The 6188-nt window shown below is 36.0% G+C and overlaps 1 long non-coding RNA gene across 11 annotated transcripts; it reads right to left on the reverse strand.

The window, feature by feature from the left end:
- Positions 1-257: 257 nt before the first annotated feature.
- Positions 258-4993, reverse strand: LOC113342081. Of its 11 annotated transcripts, none has more exons than XR_003356385.1 (10): positions 4791-4992; positions 4012-4057; positions 3520-3708; positions 3288-3420; positions 3073-3174; positions 2681-2776; positions 2500-2578; positions 1584-2373; positions 1202-1351; positions 258-718 (listed from the first exon to the last, which is right to left on the reverse strand). It is a non-coding gene; the product is annotated as an uncharacterized LOC113342081 (long non-coding RNA). The 11 variants fall into 11 exon arrangements; XR_003356388.1 differs by having other exon boundaries at positions 3520-3543; positions 3644-3708; positions 4012-4992; XR_003356387.1 differs by having other exon boundaries at positions 3520-3553; positions 3644-3708; positions 4012-4992.
- Positions 4994-6188: the final 1195 nt, after the last annotated feature.

Genomic DNA, 6188 nt, shown 5'->3' on the forward strand with positions numbered 1-6188 from the left:
TTCAACTTGATCCATTGTGTATCATAGTACTGTGAATCATGGCAATTAAGAACAAAGTTGCTGCTGACAATAAGTATTCTCTCATGGCCGTAAGTAGTATGGATCCAATAGGCCCAACAATATCTAAAAAAATGCTTATTTTCCTTGCAAGTTGCGACCTTCCTAATTGAAAAAAATTAATACTAAATTGCTCATGTAATACCCACTGTTCTTGAAAATAAAACCGACAAAACAACCTAACACAGGAACCAAAAAAATATGGCATGTACTAATTTGATAGGAATTTCATCAGCTTTAAGGTCCAACGATTCAGAGAAAATCAAATTCCAACCTAAATGATACCCCAAAAAGTTAAAACTCTCTAAGAGACTCCCATTGATCCAACGGGTTAATAAGGAAGCTAAGAACCCAACAATTCTCAACAAAAAGTTAAAACTCTCTAAGAGACTCCCATTGATCCAACGGGTTAATAAGGAAGCTAAGAACCCAACAATTCTCAACAAAACACGAAAACTTCAAACAATGACAATGTCTTAAATTTAGGTTTTATCCAATGCAGAGCTTCATTTGTGCTCACCTAATAACGTATGGGTTTAATGTTCGTAAATTCTTGACATCGCCATCCTTGCTACGCTGTATATTTACATTGAAGCTGGTAACCAATTTCGACTCCGGAGATAGTTAGTAATGCATCCTCAACTGCGTGCTTCCTGTTTTCCTGAATCCATAAGAAAGGTCCCAATTAGTCGTGTACCTATTTATTTTACTTACAGTGCATGATAGTGACATGGTGAGTTATCACAACACATGGTTTCATATCTCTCCACTAAAATTCACACACAGCGGTTTCTTAATTTGTATACATGATTGCTTTGTACATAAGTTAATGTAATAAATGTTCATCGACTAAATTTCAATAACCTCTGGAGAGGTTCTTTATTTGCAGTCAATGAAGAGATTTCGGAAGAAGTGCTCAGTTGTGGATGTATTATGAATGGATCCTAGTTAAATGCTCTGCAAGAGGTAAGTCATTTAGAAGATTCGCAAAATCATGTTTCCTGATATACTAAATTTTATCACTGACTGTCGGGGTCTCCTTTGTTCTTTTGATCTCACAAAATTTTCTATCTTTCACAAAGTCGTGTGGTAAAACCTAGAATCTCATTTGGCACACTGCACAAAGATAGTTAACGAAACATACTCAGGAAGTCAGGTGCAAAACTTATCCACTCCACATCAGCCTTCAGGTTGTTAAAAGTGCACCATTTGTGAACAATATCACAGAGATTAGGTTTGATATAACATGAAAAAGGTGCAAGAGCCTCTTCCTGTCATATGACTCGAACATTATCTGCTAGGAAAAATGAAAAACATAGGTCAAGACTCTAGGATTCCAAAATCATGAGACACTAAGAAACTCAAGAAGTACATGAGACAGTAGGAAACTCAAAACACGAATGTTAAGTCTAAAACCATATAAGTTCAATTCGTATTTCAAAGAAGAAGAACCATTCATTTCGTGTGAAAGGCAACACCAAAGAAACTCATCACTAAGATCCAAAATTCTGTCTACGGAGGTTTACCTGGTGATTCCTTATATGTTTCCGGCCTTTCAATCGCCCAATTCTAAAACAGTTACATTCTTTTCAAAGCCAAAAAGAATTTCAATGCATATGCAGTAACATCAGTCATATACATCAACGAAAAACAACAATCCACTACTTTCACCCAATCCTGCAAGTGGAAACTGTCAGCAAAGTGTTTCTTTCACCTAAATTAGTGATAACCTAGTAAATGAAGGAAAATAAATAATAAAGAACTTACATCCTCTTGCATATAATTAGGAAATCCAGGATTGATAAAAGAGGCATTCGCATTACCAAAGGTTAATTACTATGACACAAAGCCCTCATCCCAACTTCTCAAGTATATGACTGATATTACTGCGTGCCGTGATGATTTCCCACCTTGATATCCTTCCTAAAAGACTTAATCGAGAAATTACATTCACAAAAACCTTGTCCAACTCTTCGGACAAATCGATCCAAAATTTTATTTCATGGTAATAATGGGCTACATATAAAAAGATTTGATTATCTAAAAATGATAATGCAAGTTAGAGGTAACGCTTTCAGAACACTGGTTCCCCATTAAGAAAAGTGTAGCGGGAGAATAAATCATATACACAATTAGAGAAAAAAGGCTTCTATGTAACATTATGTAACATTAATTGGGGAAAATTGAATCGATTAACAACCCATTCGAACGATCTTCCACATTCAAGAGAGTTTCAGAACTTTTAGCCCAAGGATTATGGTGTTAAGATTATTCAAAGTGTTAAGATTCTCATTTTCGATTGGTCTTTCCATGATTCTGATTAGGCACATACAAACGCAAAAAAAAAGGTTGAAAAAAAAAAGAAAAAAAAAAGATATATAAACCTGGCTAAATAATTGAACTAACATAATCCCCCCCGGAAAAGTATCTAACACTTATTACCTTACTAATATTAGTTATCAATATTCCTGTTAGGCAGACCTTCTAAACATCATCATTGGCCTCTTTGGTTGGGTATAGCCTGCAAGGAAAATCATACACCATTAGCCAAACAATGACCAACACGTTTCAATATCCAGATAAATTAACTATAGGCTCAGGTTGAATGAATCCTAAACCTGACCTGCATATTGCGAGCAAGCCAAGAAAACTCTACATCTTGACCAAAAGCCCTATACTTCAATTACCACCTTGATAAATCAAGCTTATCTTCCAAAACCTGTTAACTATCAACCAACATCAATTTTTAGTAGATTTGCTTATGCATACAAACCATTGACGCAAGAAAACTACTACACAGTGTAAAGGGTCATAGCTCAAGCCATTGTTGTACTTCTATGTTCATTTCCAAGTTGTACATTGTACAGATAAATCACATTTCATTCTGACTCTGACCTTTTGCAATAATGAATAATTCAACAGAACTTGATTATAGAATGAGATAAGGCCTCATAAAGAACCATATATTCTTGTATAAAGGATACAATCTATTTATTTTTGAAAAGAAGATCTTACCAATTCAAATCTGCATATGTATTGTTTCTTGAACTCGAGCTTGCACAATTAGCCTAGGACTTCTACGGATTGTTTTACTGAAGGGGCCACTGCCATCCAAAGCTATAAATATTGGAGAAATTGGTGTCATTCAATGATTACTTGTTTGTTTTCTTAACCAACCTTATCAAGAACTTCATATTATCAAACAATTGCTTGCAAGGGATTAAAAATACCTGGTTGATGCAAGGCACCCATGGTTCTGCTCCTGAGGCACATTTACCGTTTTATCCATCATATCCATAACCCAAAGGATCCACCATATTTACTACAGGTCTACCTGCACTATGTTTCAAAGAATCCACCACTCTACAACAAAGCCAAAGAAGAAAAAAATACAAATTAAAAGAGAATCCCCTTCAAACCCCATACAAAGAATTGCAAAGGAACTGAATTAGGGATACGTACATTTGTTTCTGGTCATCTTTGCAGCTGAACAGGACTATCATCTCAAATTTTTCATTCATGCAAACCCATTCACAAAAACGAATATCCATAATTCTCAATCAGACAATTCAACAAACACTTTTACCTTAGGCTATCTCGGAGAAGTAAAGATTGCGGCATAAGAACTCAACCTGGGTTTCCTTCTTTTTTCTACAATAAAAATAAGAACAACTTCATTAAACATCAAAGTCGCACCAAAATTAAGAAACTGAAATCTAAGACATGGGTTTCAAGATTCATTCCTCTCAGTAACAATAATCAAAGTAATAACAAAACCCACAAAAAAGAAACCGACTGATTTTTCAATCATATTCTTCGAGTTTAATTTATCATCTATCTCAATGTGGAAGAATATGATTTCGGAAAACAAAATAAACCCAGTGTATATACGATAGAGAAGTATCAATGCCAATCTAGGGTTTCAGGAAGAAATAACGAACTGGGGAAAATTACCTGAAGCCGTATTGAATTTCCTTGTTGATGCTTATCACTCCAAAATCTATCAATTAGAAAGGATGCATCATTAGAACGGAAAAAAATCTATCTATCTATCATTAGAACGGAAAAAAATCTCTTAGATAAGCTGAACAATCTTCTAGATCTAGCCGTTGGATTTGACAGGATCAATTCCTCCTTCAGACAATTTATAAGTCGATTTCAAGCCGTATATATATCATGAGAATGATTTTATACAAATTTTCTTGTTTTTTTCTCTGTCGAAGAAGAAACAAATTATTTGTTGCGGCATTCGATTGATCTGCATGGAGTGGGAATGGAAGCGGTTTCTCGGATTGATGGGAAGTAAAAACACTAACAGCCTGTTCGGTTCACCGAATCAGAAGTCCATTAATCCGATTACAGTGGAATCCAGAAAAATTAATTGGATTACAAGGAAATCAATTCCTTCAGCAAAATTTTCTGTTCGGTTCAAGTTTTTTAGGAAAGAAATCACAGCTGGAGAATATATCGTGTAAAATGGCCTTTAAGGACTTCCACAGTAACACAGATAACCCGTAGCGTGATGAACTTCAATTATTTTTTTTGAACAATAGAGAATCAAGATCGATAGATAGAAAGAGAATTCGATAACAGGGAGACTAATCGAGATATATATATCTATATATATTTACAGAAGAGGAAGCGATCACGAGAGCGAGAGTTGAGAACATATTTCTTCTAATCGATAAATGTATATATGGCAGGGCAAATCTGTTAATTCATGGGTTTTACACCTCAATTCCCGGGAATCGGTTCCCATTCCACACCTTGACCACTGCAATCGAAAACAACAAATTTGAGGTAATCGGATTCCGCTCGAGAATTCATCGTGTTCGGTTCAGATAATTGATACGATTCCCCTGTAATCGGATTAGTGGACTTCCAGTTCCGTGAACCGAACACGCTGTAAGTCGAGTGGGCATTCAATACAGTGAGATACGTGGGCTAATCTCACGCAAAACCGTTGATACGGGAAATTATGGATGTACAAAATGTATACGCATCCTTGAATAAGGTTGGCCAAAAGGAATCTTTCAAGTACCTTGTGAGCGGTTCTTTTACTCCCAAAATGTCCTCTGCAAGCATAAGAGTGACAAAAAGACAAGATAGAATTAAATTCAGATTCGGGAACGCACCTTCTAATTACTTGATCACTACAATGTTTCCATAACTATGTATCATTCCATATGTATTGGTTCCCCAACTTATTAAGTTTGTCCCTCTCAGCACGAGACAAGTTCATTGGGATTTGTTTAGATACCAAGTAGTTTACAATGTCAGCATACCATGGTTCTCCAAAGGCAATTGAGAATAGTTGCTCATCCGGGAAACTTTCATGCAATGGGATAGCTTCATGGTCTACAGCAAGACGGCTCATGTGGTCCGCAACGGTGTTCTCAATTTCTTTCTTGTCCTTGATTTCAATATCAAACTCTTGTAAGAGTAGAATCCATCGTATGACCCTTGGTTTCACATCTTTCTTCATTAGCAAGTACCTAAGTGCTGCATGATCAGAAAACACAACAACTTTTGTACCAATTAGATAAGAGCGAAAAAATTTCAATGCAAAATACAATAGCTAACAACTCTTTTTCAGTGGTTGTGTAGTTTTTATGGGCCTCATTGAGTGTTCTAGAAGCATAATAAATATCAGGAGGTATCTTCCCCACGCGTTTCCCAAGCACCGCACCAACCACATAGTCACTTGCATCACACATGAGCTCAAAGGGCTTGCTCCAATCCGGTGGCTTAATGATAGGGGATGAAATCAAAAGTTATTTCAAACGATTGAATGCCGCCACACACTTTTCATCAAAGTTAAAAACCACATCTTTTGCAATAAGTTGCAAAGTGATGATGCTATCTTGGAAAAATCCGTGATGAATCTACGATAAAAACCTGCATGACCAAGAAAAGAGTGTATCTCCCTCACCGTAGTAGGAGGGGTTAGATCACGAATAAGGTGTATCTTAGATTTATCGACTTCCAAGCCTTTAGAAGATATTATATGGCCTAAAATTATGCCATGAGTTACCATGAAATGGCACTTCTCCCAATTAAACACAAGATTTGTTTCAACACACCGTTCAAGGATTAATGACAAGTTGTTCAATCAAAGGTCAAATGAATCA

The sequence above is a fragment of the Papaver somniferum genome, unplaced genomic scaffold (genome assembly GCF_003573695.1).
Source record: "Papaver somniferum cultivar HN1 unplaced genomic scaffold, ASM357369v1 unplaced-scaffold_33, whole genome shotgun sequence".
Taxonomy (NCBI): domain Eukaryota; kingdom Viridiplantae; phylum Streptophyta; class Magnoliopsida; order Ranunculales; family Papaveraceae; genus Papaver; species Papaver somniferum.